The sequence below is a fragment of the Protopterus annectens genome, chromosome 2.part1 (genome assembly GCF_019279795.1).
Source record: "Protopterus annectens isolate FY-2018-M chromosome 2.part1, PAN1.0, whole genome shotgun sequence".
In the NCBI taxonomy this organism is placed as follows: domain Eukaryota; kingdom Metazoa; phylum Chordata; order Ceratodontiformes; family Protopteridae; genus Protopterus; species Protopterus annectens.
Window position 1 is genome coordinate 351291936 of NC_056729.1, and position 14262 is coordinate 351306197.

General features: G+C 43.2%; 1 protein-coding gene across 1 annotated transcript in view; it reads right to left on the reverse strand.

Annotated features, from left to right (window-relative positions):
• NCAPG (non-SMC condensin I complex subunit G) overlaps nucleotides 1–14262 on the reverse strand; it is a 1684114-nt gene that overhangs the window by 1114644 nt on the left and 555208 nt on the right. The gene's annotated exons all lie outside the window — the stretch shown is intronic.

Genomic DNA, 14262 nt, shown 5'->3' on the forward strand with positions numbered 1-14262 from the left:
CGCACCTCTCTTTTTATGACCTTTTTTGTTACCCTTTAGCCTTCACCACCTCTCTCTTTACCATGCACCTCATCTCCTTATACTGTCTACTTTCATCTCTCTGATGATCCCACTTCTTTGCCAACCTCTCTCTGTATACTCTCCTATACTTCCTCATTCCACCACCATGTCTCCTTGTCATCCTTCCTTTGTCCAGATGGGATACCAAGCACATATTTTATATATATAGATATATATATATATATATATATATATATATATACACACATACACATACACTATATATATATATATATATATATATATATATATATATATATATATACATATATATATATACATATATATATATATATATATATATATATATATATATATATATATACATACATACATACACACACTTACACATCTCTAAGCAATTTCTGGCCGTCTTTGATTTCTCCTTCTCCCTTTATGGTTGAGGTCAAACAGTATCTTGAAAGCATACTTCATATTAGGCCTCCCAGTAAGCCTGTTCCTCCTTTCTGGGACTTGAATTTTGTTCTTAAAGTTAACTCTGGCTCTTTTAAAGCCTGTAGCTTCAGCTTCCTTGCAACATTTTTCATGTAAGATTGTTCCTCTTTTGGCCCTTACTTCAGCCAGAAGGGTGTCAGAACGTCGGGCCCTTATGGCTTTTCTCCCTTTTTGAGTTTTTCATAGGGACAGGATGTCTCTTCGTATTGATCCTTCTTTTACGCCCAAGGTGGTTAATAAGCGGTCTCTTAATCAGTCTCTTCATTTGCCCACCTTTTTCCTTCGCCAGTCTGCTGCAAGAAGGTTCTTCCCATTTAAGATTTACATACACAGCTCAGGTATTTGGATGGATCTAGGACTGTTTAAAGTTCAACAGTCCAAATCCACTATCACTGTATACATTTTTAGCAAAAACACTTTTCAACGAAAAAGCGCGTTTGCTAAAGTGTGTTAAAAAAAAAGAAACAGTAAATTAATGTTTATGCAGGGGGCAAGACCCCCTGTGCCCCCACATCCACCACACTGATATTCTCACTCAGAGATCGCACTATAGTGAGGAGAAGGGAAGTTTTTCCCTCATCCGCTCCTTAGTACGATCTCCGCAACAGTCATTCCCCCACAACTCCCTCTAGCTACAGGCATACTTCCACAAAAGTGCTTCTTCGGTGAAAAGCACTTTCGCTTAAGTATGCCCGGCCATTTTTGTTTCGGTAAAAAATTCCTTTGGGGATCAGTATGGATCCCATTTGGTTAAGACTAAGGCTAAGGCTATTCACAATCTGAGAAACTTTTTATTTCTTTTTATCCTAGCTCTCTTGGTTTGGCTGTTTCTAAACAGACCAACTCCTCCTGGATTTCTAAGATCATTTCTTTTTGATAATCTTTTCATAGAAAAAGCCTTTGTCTCTGTAATGGCACACTCCACCAGGGATCTAGCTTCCTCTGGTGGTATTTTCAAGGGGCTTGGATAACAAATCCATCCTTGAGGCTGCTACTTAGTTTTCTGTCCATACTTTCACTAAGCATTACAAATTGGTGGTAGTTTCTAGGACAAAGGCTGGCTTTGCCAAAGCTATACTGCATAGTTTTCTTGAGGATTCTTCTGGGTTTTTTTCCTACCAACTTTCGTACTCTCCCTTTAGTTATGAATACTGCAACAGTGATATGGAAGGACATAATATAGCTGTGTAAAATCTTATAACAATAGATATCCTTTCTCTTCACTGTTGAAGTATTCACTCCCTCCCCTCCTACTCCTATTCTTTTCTCCTTTTTCCCCAGTTATGGATGCACATGTCAATCTCTTCCTTGGATTGTTCTTCCTGGGGCTCTTCAGTTCTGAGGTATGGACATCCGTATGTCACCTTTATGCCCTACATCAGGGAGCATGTGTGTGACGTACAATGTCCCTATAACTTAAGGCTTTGGTATAATGGCCAGACATAAAGCTACCTTTGGTAGGGGATCCAACAACTGTACGACATCTACTGTTATATTAAGATTTTACACAACTATACTTTGACTCTTCCAATGAATGACTCTAGGAGAATTATGGGAAGAGGAGGAACTCAAATGCCAGAGCCTGGAGCTTTAGTATATGGCAGACAGATCCAATCCTTGGATCGGAATCCACAAGTTGAAGACATCATCATCAGATAAGTTATGTACTTACCGTAATGTTCCATCTGTGTTATACATTTTCATTCTTCAACTGATAGGTTCGGATCAGAGCCCTCGTATCAGACACGGCTGCTGTAAAAGTTTGTGACAACCTTGAATTCTTGAGCTTCTCCCTTACCCAGAACGCACCATCTATTACCTCAGATCTTGTTTGCAGACTATAGCAAAATAGAAACTTTATTCTTAGGGAAAAAAATGTAAGCAGTATTATAGCAGAATCGGGTAGCAAAAACTATCTGGAGCCAGAGAATGCAAGGGGAAGACCTCAAAAAACTGTCCAGTTCCGGAAGACACTGGCTGGAGGGTTAGTGAGTGAGAAGTTGCAAGTACATAACTTCTTTATCTGATGTTGCCAATTTCTGTCCTCAACTGATTGGACAGTCTCTCTAGCTACTGAAATTCTAGGGTGGCTACAATGAAGGGCATTCTAAACACCATTGACCCAAATGGTGCCTTCCTTCCAGAACTAATCCCAGTTTGTAATGAGAGATGTGAGGTGAAGCCAAAGTTACCGCTGCACAAATGTCATCCGTGGAGGCTCTTGAATGAAAAGCAGAAGCTATCAATCTTGAGTGAGCACTTCGCTCCTTAAAGGCAACTTCAACTTATTACAAATGAAGGAAATGCAATTAGTAAGTTATTTGGCTAAGAAAACTCTAGATACTTGCTTGCCCAATTTCCTTTCAGCAATAGAAACAAAACTGATCTGAATTTCTGAAGTCTTTTGTTGTGTAAACTGAAACGTAATTGTCTATGCACATCTAGTGAATGCAACAAATATTCGCCTTTGTATAATTTGGGACAAAAAGCTGGTAGACTGGTTAATGTTGGATTCTGATACTACTTTGGGCAAAAAGGATTCATTTGTTTGCAATGTAACTATCCTTATGAAAGATTAGCTATGGTTGTTTCACCGACAAGGCCTGAATTTCTGAAATTCATCAGGCAGAATAATGGCCACCAAAAACAAAGTCTTCCAAAATAGAAACTTCAGATCGCGATTATTTGCAGGTTCAAAAGGCAGAAGGATCAAAGCTTGCAGTATCAGAGTTAAGTCCACTGTGGAGTGAGATCTTCAACTGGGGATTTCAACACAAGTGTTCCTCATAGAAAGGTCTTACAAAGTTTATATGAAGCAAATGAAGAGAATCAATATGAACATGGAAATTGCCAATAATTTAACCTTTACTGTGGAAGAACTGGCCCCTTGATTAAAAAGCAACAAGGACTCCAGGACAGTGTGAATCAGTGTAGAAAAGGGGTCCACATTATTCTGTAGTTCCCAATGCACAAATCTTTTCCATTTGCTAGTTTACCTTTTTCTTGTATATGGTTTGAGAGAAGATAATAGAATTCAGTGAACAAGGGAAGAGAGCATAGGTTGTCTGACTATTACTGGAAATGGAGAAACTAAACTGTCAGCTTGAGTTTTGGAAGGTCCGGATGAATGTCTGCCAGGTGATGCAGCAGGTCTGGAGCTGGCTCCAGAATCAAGGGTTTATGGATCAAATTAGGCCACAGGAAGGGTAACCAAACTTGAGGTCAAAAAGATGCCATGAGAATGACCTTGCTTTCCAACTTGGCAGCTTTCTGAAGGAACTTTGATATCAAGAGAGATTGGTGGATATGCATTTAGTAACCAAGGGGGTCAATCGTGTAGAGGAGCATCCCTTGGTGATTTCCCCTGTGGGGGGATGAGGGCAAGTAGCCACTGCACTTGCTTAGGGAAGATACAAAAAGATTGCAGCAAGGCTGGCCCCACTTGTGGAAAATCATTTCCGCTACTTTCAGGTTGAGGGACCATATGCGACGTAACAGAATGCACCTGCTCACGGTCTGCTAGCACATTGGTCTTCCTCAGAATGTGCGTTGCAGAAAGCAGTTTAACTAGACTGCCCATTGCCATACTATTCGTGCTTCTCAACATAAGGGGTATGATTTGACTCCTTGTCTGTTGATGTACCAGACCACTGACATTATCTGTATTACAATCGTTCTCAATGGGAGAGCATCCTGAAAGGCTTGCAATGCTAAAAGCATTGCTCTCAACTTCAGAACATTGATAAGCAAATTGGCCTCTTTGGGGAACCACATGCCTTGGACTGTCTTTCCGAAGTAATCCCCGCCCCAATTTGGGAAGCATCCGTGGTCACTATGGTGTGGGCTGGGAAACGACAAAAACAGCTCTGTAACAGTTGTTCCGACTGGGTCCACCACATCAGATCTTTCTTGCACAAGTTTTGTATTGGAGCGGATAAAGGTAGCTTAAGTATAGACCACTGAGATGCCAACATCCACTGAAGAATCCTCATGTGAAATCTGACCACGAAACAAGGGTCATTGCTGCTGCCCTCTATCCTTGCATTTGGAGGACTAGGCGAGCTGAGACTGTGGTACTGCCAAGTACCTTATTGACTTGCGATCTTAAAGTTTGAACTCTGGAAAGAGGAAGGAAAGCTACTGTTAATCTTGTATCCAGGTAAGGAAACACCCTGAATCCTTGCAGTCTCAAGTGAGCTGCTACCACTGCCATGCATTTGGTGAACACCTTGGGGGCTGTGGTGAGACCAAAGGGAAGTGCTCTGAACTGGTAATGACTAGCTCCTAGCCGGAAGCATAAGAATTTCCTGATCATCTGTTCATGCTTATATAATATTCATCCTGGAGATCTGAGTACATCCAATTGTCCTTTTCCAGAAATAGGATAAGGGACTGAACAGTGACCATCTGGAACTTTGCTTCCAGAGTTTTTCAGGCAGTTGACATTAAGAATTGGTCTCCAGTCCCCTTGCTTTCTTTGGCACTAAAAAAATCTTGAGTAAGTTCTGGATCCTTTCTAGTCTGGGAGACTTCTTGGATGCCTCTTGTTTAGCAGTTTTTGCATTTGAATGGCTGCTTGTTCCCTCTGACTGGGTGCATTGAGGATTTTCCTGGAATTTAGAGGAAGAAGGGAAAATGGCATTATATATCCTGATACTATTCTCGGCACCCAGGTAATCTTATTTCTAGCCAGGCTCTCCTGTGCAAGGACAAACGACCCACAATTTCCTTCACAGGGGGACAATCAGGCCTCCTTTAATGAGCTCTGGAAAGGTTGCCAAAGAATGATCCTCTGCACCTTTGATGTTGTGGGCCTCCTCTGCCATGAGGGTGGCATTTACCATTTGAACTTCCTCCTCTGCCTCTGGAGGAAGACCCTTCCATGTGTGTCCTGGAAAGATCCTTGTGATTTCTTGAACCACATCTTTCCACCACCTCAATGATTCCTCAAAAAAGGATCTTTGGGCGGCTGAAAAAAAGTACAGTTTTGTACCTACCATAAATGTAGATGTTCGAAGATCCACATTGCTGCAGTCCTAACACTTGGGTAGTCCGCTGTCCCTCATTCGGCCCGAATATCAGAGTATAAGGCTGACGTCGGTCAGGGCGCATTTGACTGACATCAGAACGTCAGGGTACAAATGCGCATGACCGACGTCATATCCTCAGTCTTTTCTTGCCCCAGATGTCAGAAGACTCTAAAAAGAAAGGTCCAAACCCATAGACCACAACTAAACAACCAACTAGCCTAACACCAAAAATATGTATAATATATACAATACATACAAAATGCAATATACAAAATGCAATATACAAAATGCAATATACCTCAGATGGATAACCCAACCCACACAGCCACCTCAAACAACAGAGGGGAAGGAGGGAGGGTAAATTGGACTGCAGCAATGTGGATCTTCGAACATCTACATTTATGGTAGGTACAAAACTGTACTATGTTCTTCATCTCACATTGCTGCAGTCCTAACACTTGGGTAGAATCCCAAAGCAGAGGTAAGGGAGGATGGCTAAACTATAATGAAGCAGGAGCTGCCAAAATGCCCTGCAACACAGCAGTGGCAAAACCAGCCCTGGATTTAGAGTACAATGGAAGGTGGTAATGCCTAGAGAAGGTATGCACTGAACTCCAAGTGGCTGCCTCCAAAATATCCTTAGTAGCCACCCCCCTCAAACAAGCTGTTGAAGTGGCAGTAGCCCTAGTGGAATGAGGTCTAATCCCAGCTGGAATCTCTTTGCCATGATGGGAATAACAGAAAGCAATGCAAAATCCAATCCACTTAGAAATAGTTTGTTCTGACACGGGCTTGTCCTGAGAGCACAAAGCAAAAGAAACTAATAACTGCTGAGATTGCCTGAACCCTTTAGTTCTGTCCAAATAATATCGCAACTGCCTGTGAACATCTAAAGTGTGCAAAATCTTTTCCCCTTTAGTTTGGGGATTTGCATAAAAAGTAGGCAAATGAATAGTTTGGTTTAAAGCCACACTAGAAACCACTTTAGGCATAAAGGAAGGATTAGTACGTAAAGATACCCTATCCTTGTGGAAAATTAAGAAAGGCTCAACTGCCATAAGGGCCTGCAATTCAGAAACCCTTCTTGCAGAGGTAATGGCCAACAAAAAAGCAGTCTTCCATGACAAATATTTCAACTCAGCAGTAGCTGCAGGCTCAAAAGGTTGTAGAGTGAGTTTCTCCAACACAAAATTGAGATCCCAAGCAGGAGTAGGAGCTCTTCGTGGCGGTCTTATATTCTTTGCCCCTCTAAGAAATTGCTTGAATAAAGGATGAGAAAACAATGGTGGGTCACAATCGTAGTGAGCTGAAATTGCTGCAGCATGAATCTTAATAGAAGAGAAGGACAAACCTTTGTCCAATAACTCAGTAAGATATTGAAGAGCCACACTTAAATCAGGCTCAGAAACATCCAAATCATTAGCTGCACTCCAAAATAAAAATCTCTTCCATTTATCTGCGTACACTTTCCTTGTACTAGGCCTTCTAGCTTCCAAAATCACATTCAAAACTTGTTGTGGAAGTTGAGACCCTCTATGGTTTAAAACAGAATATGCCATGCTGTTAGGTGAAGAGAGTGAAGTTTGACATTGAGCAAATGACTGTCCTCCTGGGACAACAGATGTGGAGTCAAAGGCAAAGGCCATGGAGGCTTCCGTACTAGACTTCTCAGTAGTGGGTACCAGTGCTGCCGAGGCCAATCTGGAGCTATCAAAATCATCCTTGGCTTGTCCTGTCTGACCTTCAGAAGTACCTTTGGGAGGAGAGGCAGAGGTGGAAAGGCATACACATGAAGATTTTTCCAAATGAAAGAAAGAGCATCCACTTTCCAAGCTGTGGGATGAAACAGCTTTGTGCAAAACTTTGGCAGCTGGTGGTTTAGTGGAGAAGCGAACAGATCTATGTCTGGAGTTTCCCAGGACACTGTCAATTTCTGAAATACATGAAGATCCAGTTTCCACTCGTGGGGATCCATGATTTGTCTGCTTAACACATCTGCTAAGGAGTTCTGTGCTCCCGGCAGAAACCTTGCCTGAAGACTTAGTTGTAAACTGAGAGCAGTCTCCCACAAAATCATTGCTTGCCTGCATAGAGGATAAGAATGTGTTCCCCCTTGCTTGTTGATGTACCACATGACAGTTGTGTTGTCTGTTAGAATCAACACCTGCCCAGGAAGAAGTAAATCCTTGAAAGCTATTAATGCAAACTGGACTGCTAACATCTCCATGTTGATATGTAGATGTTGTAGTCTGGCAGGCCACTTGTCTTGTATCCACTTTCCATTTAGATGAGCTCCCCAAGCTATGTCTGAGGCATCTGTCGTTAAAATCTGACTCGCCTCTGGCCGGGTCACAGAGAGTCCCTTGTTTAGGTGACATTCCTGAGCCCACCACAAAAATTCCTTTTGAATGCAAGGTATTATTTGAAAGACAGTGTCCAGATCCTGACAGTGCTGTGTCCATACATTTTTGAGATACCATTGTAGCTTCCTCATATGCAGTTTGGCATTGGGAAGCACCAGAATACAAGATGCCATGAACCCTAAGGCTTGAAGGACTGTCCTTGCAGTCAGCCCGGACTGATGAGATAGCTGATGGAAGTAAAGGGATAGACTCTTTTGTTTGTCCGGGGTTAAAAAGGCCATCTGGGATGCTGTATTCAGTCTCACACCCAGAAAGCACATGTCTTGAGAGGGTACTAGACTGGACTTTATTTCGTTCACAGAATACCCCAGGCATCTTAGCACTGCTATCACATATTCCAAATGATGAAGAAGCTCTTCCCTTTCTTGAGCCAGAATCAGGCAGTTGTCCAAATAAGGATAGATCTGTATTCCTTTTAGCCTGAAGAAAGCTATCACTGGAGCCAGAACTTTCGTGAACACTCTGGCGCAGTAGATAAGCCAAAGGGCAATGCAGAGAACTGATAGTGAGAAGTCCCAGCTCGAAAACGCAGATATTTCCTGCAACTTAGTCTGATAGGAACATGAAGGTAAGCCTCCTTGAGATCCAAAGTTACCATCCAATGATCTTTGCCCAGCAGAGGTAAAAGCTGCTGCAACGTCAACATTTTGAACTTGGGAATGTCCAGATAAGTGTTGAGGATAGATAAATCCAAAATTGGTCTCCACGTGTTCCCCTTCTTTGGGACTAGGAACAGGCGAGAATAAAATCCTAGGCCCCTTTCTGGCATAGGAACCGGCTGTATGGCCCCTATTTGAAGTAGCAGTGAAATTTGCTTGTGAGCCTCTATTCTTTGTTGAGGAGGAATGTCTGCCATGCCTTTGAAAGGAGGCAAGGTATGGAAATAAAACCTGTAACCGTGATGTATGATATCCAGTACCCATTTGTCTTGGGTAATCAAACTCCAATTTTCTTTGAAAAGTGCCAACCTTCCTCCCAAAGGTGCTGCCAGACGAGAAGGTTCTGGCAGCTGAAAAGGTAGGTCATTGGGTCTGTTTACGAAAGGACTGACCCCTGCCCTCACTCGAAGACTGTGCAGGAGAACTCCCTGTTCTGGGCCTGAAAGAGCCCTGACCTCTGCCCCTGCCACGTCTAGATCTACCCCTAGACTGGGAATCATAAGAAGGATACGTCCACCCTTTAGTAGGTCAATTTCTACTAAACTTTGGAGGCTGAACCTGCAAAAAATCTTTAACAGTCTGCATAGACTTAGCCTTGTCTTCCATTTTCTTTAAAACTGCCTCAACAGAAGAACCAAACAAGACATCAGATTGCAAAGGGCATCCAAAATCCTAGTTTTAACATGGTCAGATAAATTTTGATCCCTCAGCCAGGCATGCCTGCGAAGAACTGACCCAGTGGCAGCCACCCTAGACGAGGCCTGTACAGCATCAAAACCACATTGCAAAGAATGCTTACCCACCTGTTCAGAAACATGCACTAAATCTTGTAACTCTTTACAGTCAATACCTTCCGCCAGAGCATCAACCTTAGATTTCAACTGAGAAAGGAGATCATTTTGATATTTCAACATGTGAAACTGGCAATTCAAAGCTCTCATGGCTAGAGTGGAAGAAGTATAAACTTTCTTTCCCCATCTATCCAAGGCCCTGGCCTCTTTATCTGCAGGAACCGGATTCTTGACAACAGAGGCCTTAACACCCTTAGGCCCCTGGCTAACAGTTTCTGGGTCTGCCCTAGGACTCTTAAAAAGATACTTATGAGCTTCAGGCACCCTGTAATACCTATCTGGTTTAACAGGAGCAGGAGGCAAAGAATCAGGATTAAGAGAAGCCTCTGCAAACACATCTTCCACCACATTCAGAACAGGAGGTATAGCTAAAGGCCTAAAACAAAAATTCCCTAAGCCTTTTCCTGGAATCAGAGAAATCCTGACCTTCCCATTTAAAATGTTCTCTCATGGAGTGAAGGGTCTCTGAAAAGAAAAATCCTCAGGAGGAGAAGCAGAAGGAGTAGAATCATCCACATCAGAATCAGAATAATGAGAATACTCCTGCAAGTCTTCAGCCGAAGACTCAGACACATCCGAAGCCTGCTCATAATCCCCAACACAGGTTCCATCCTAGGCCTCTTATCAGGAGGGGCATAGAGCCTCTAATTAAAGTAATTAAATCCTCTGCCATTTTGAGCATGTGCTTCTTGGGCACAGCACCTGAAGAACTGGGAGTGACACCCACAGAAGCTAAACTAGACCTGCCTCTAGGAGAAGCCTTGGAAGCAGAAAGAGAGGGCCTAGACCCCTTAGGAAGGGAGGGGAGTACAGTTACTTGAGAAGCCCCTACAGCCTGCCCTGCCTCCTGGGAGGCCACATCCTGTAAAATCAAAGTTTCTCCCTGGGACTCCAGAGAGGCCTCCGTCGGAACCACCGGTTCCACTGACACCTCTAAAGAACTGGCGTCCGGTTCGGACGACTCCTCTAACCTAGGTTTAACAGCCTTGTCCTTGCGCTTCTTTGAGGAAGCCGGCGTCGGAGCATCAGACGGCATTTTGTAATTACACCGCTTCCCAAATACCAACCTTGCACAATCCAACCTCCGCTTTATAGTGCATTTATTAAACCTAGCACAAAAGCGGCATCCAACAACGTCGTGCTCAGGTCCTAAACAAGGTATACACAAATTATGGTAATCCCTATGCGGTATCTGTTTCCCACAAGAAATACAGTTATTCACTTTTTCTGACATCCGGTAAACCACTGAGGCAAGAAAAAAACAAAATATTCCCCAACGAGGTACTTAACCAACTCTGACTTCGGTCTGAAACTCCGAATTCGAAAAATTTCAGAACGCCGAACGGCACTTGCAACACTGCTTCTGCATCAGACCATGCGGCAAAAAAGACTGAGGATATGACGTCGGTCATGCGCATTTGTACCCTGACGTTCTGATGTCAGTCAAATGCGCCCTGACCGACGTCAGCCTTATACTCTGATATTCGGGCCGAATGAGGGACAGCGGACTACCCAAGTGTTAGGACTGCAGCAATGTGAGATGAAAAACATCATACGCCCATGGCAGAAACGGTCTTTCCAGCCTTCTCATATCTGGACAATGTATCTTTTACTTTGGGGCCAAAAAGAAAGGTGCCAAAGTGAGCACTGATGAACGTAGACTTTAAAGGCTCTGCAAAAAATCACACAAACGCATCCAGGCACACCGCCTAATGGCTACTCCTGAACACACTGCCCTTGAGGCCCCTTCTGCCACATTAGAAATAAGCCTCATGGACAAGTTGGAAATAAATTGTAGGGTACCCAGCTGAAAAGTGATGGAATCTTTCACCTCTTCATAGTTCCTTTAAGGGTACCTGAAAGGTCCTTAATCAGATCCCTCTAAAGTCTGATAAAATGTGCCAAATAGTTCAGACACCTTAAGGCAAAGGTCACTGAAGGAAACATGTTTCCTGAATCTGTCCATCACCTATGACTGCTTGTCAGGAGGATGAGCAGAGGTACTTTTGTCAGCAAGCTCCTTTCTGGTGGCCATCACCATGACCAAGGCATCAACAGGGGGGCCGCGACCAAAATGGCTTACTCTCTTGGGGTGATCAACCTTGTCTGGGAATGGGCTCAATGATATCAGGTTCCTTCCATGCCCACCATGAGACCAATTCCAAGAACTCATTGGTGGGTGGGGTCAACCAAGAAGTAGATGAGTTGGGTACCAAAAGCCTCCAATAGCACAGATTCCTAAGTTGAAGAGTTGCTGGGCTTCCAGCCACCTCTCTGCTTCAGGCTCTCAAGGATGTCTCAGACATCCTCACAAGGTGATGGTGGGGAGACACCATGGTGATTGACTCTGGAATCTATATGCTTTGTCTTGCAGGTCCTCTTTTTAGGGACCTCCTTGGTGGGATACTCCAGGGAGGTATCAGAAGAGGATGAAATACTCTGGTGGGACGCCTGGGTTTTGTCAGCTGTCGATGTAAAGAGGATAGTTGAGACTTAAGGCGTAGAAGAGGAACAGAAGTAGATATATGATCCAATTGGGGAGGCACCGACTGGGTCTGAGGTGCAGACAAAGCTCTCTCCAAAACCCTAAAGGCAGACTGTCCTGGAGAGGGATAAGGACACAGATCCAAGAAGCCAAGCTTCTGATCTCTAGTCCCAGCCTGCTCAGAGGACAGCCGTCCCAAGGCCGAAGTCAGAATCAAACTTACCATTGCAGAGGCTCAGAGAAGCAGAGACTACTTCAAAACCCTCAGAGATGACTGCAGCACCTCAAACTTGACTGGGTAGAATTGGCCCAGAGAGCTCTCCAGATCCGACTGGATCAAAGAACTCAGCTAGTCTCAGATCAGAGGATACAAAGATCCTCTGATATGAAGTAGACTGTTCCGGATGACTCAGATCCAAAGGCTCTAAAACCTAAATAGGAGTCAAAAGGAGGAACTGGTAATGGAGGAGTTGTGGATGTATGGGACCCTGACCTGAGAGTAGAAGCCCAGAAAAAGGCAGGCTGTCTCTGCACTGACAGGATCTTTCTCACTAGCCTCTCTACATCATCTTCAGTGAGACTACTAGAGGATCGGGTGAGCAGATGGAGATTTTGGCCTTTCTAAAAATGGAGAAGGCACTCTTGATGGAACTGTGTCCAATAAAGAGGAGTACCTTGTTCTAAGCAGATGCGAATGTTAATTTTGATATCTGATCCAAGGTCTTCAGATCTTATGAATAAAAAAAAGTATGTTCTTACCATAAGGTTCTATTTGTGTTGTCCATTTTCATTCTTCCTTGACCTGTGGGTTATGGATCTGACCTCGGATCTGACTCTGACGCTTTCGCAGCTCAAGATTCAATGCTCAAGCTCCTGCTCTCCATCCTATACCTCCTTCCCCCAGAATACATCAGATAGAGTCTGCTAAAAATTATACAACTAAGATATCTATACATATACAAAAGAAAAAAGGTTCAGCTCAACCCAGCGATTACAGGAACTACAGTTCCTGAGAGACTAACTCCATCAGGTCATCATGGAAGAAAGGCCAGGGAAGGAGGGTGAGGAAGTACAGGAACAATGAAAAACAAAGATGGAACATTATGGTAAGAACATAACTTTATCTTATGTCATTTTCAATCGTTCCTTGACGTGCGAGAAACAGTCCTCCAACTACACGGAACATAGGGTGGCTCTTATGGAAGGCTATTCCGAAGCACCGTAGAGCCAAAAATGGCCATTCTTGGAAATATCTAGTTTGCAATGAGAAATAAAAGTATGAGACATTGACAAAGAGGCAGCTGCACAGATAATCAACATTCTCGAGGAAAAGTCTTGAGAAGTCACCACAGATCTCACTGAATGAGATTTGACGCACTCTGACAAGGGCATATCTTTTGATGAATAAGAGATGCAATCTCAACCATCTGGCAAAAGTTAGTTTAGTAACTGCTGTGCCTTTCCTCGCGTATGAAAAGGACGTAAACAGCTGGTCAGATTTTCTGAAGAATTTTGTCCTGTCCAGGTAAAAACAATTTCCTATGAACATTCAGAAAATGCAGTGTGCATTCTCCCTTATTCTAGAAATTGGGGAAGAAAACCAGATGATGTATGGACTGATATTGTCTTCTGTGGCCACTTCAGGTGAAAAGGATGGACTGGTCTTAAGGAAACTCTATCCTTATGAAAGATCAAACAAGGAGGTTTAGCAGAGAGAACTTGGAGCTCAGAAACCGATGACGTAATACAACCAAAAACACTACTTTCCAGGACAAATTTCAGATCTACTTTAGCTGTTTCAAAGAGAGTAAAAACTAAGGCTTGTAAAAGCAAAGTAAGATCCCAATGAGGGGATGGATCTTGGATTGAGGGATGGAGTAAAAAGTTGCCCATGAGAAAAACTTTACATAGTTTGGAAAAAGGAAATGGAAGTAGGAAATAACTGCCCACTGAGCCTTCACCATAGAATAGCTGGCTTCATTCTGGAAGAGAAAGGTCAGGAAGTCTAAAATCACAGGAACAGGAGCCTTAAAAGAACCATTAACTTCTGCAGAGTGCAAATAAATAAACTTTTCCATTTGCTCTTCTGCATCTTCCTAGTAGTTGCTATGTGACCAGATTACAGGATCTCAGACCAAAGATGAAAGCCTGGAATGTCTAGTAATCACTGGAACTGGAGGAACCTTGAAGGTTTGCATGAGTCTGCCCAAGGGGTGGGACAACAAGTCTGGAAGAAGATAGAGTCCATGGCAGACAAAGTAGATAAGACCAAAGAAAGGTGAACCAAATCTGGTGAGG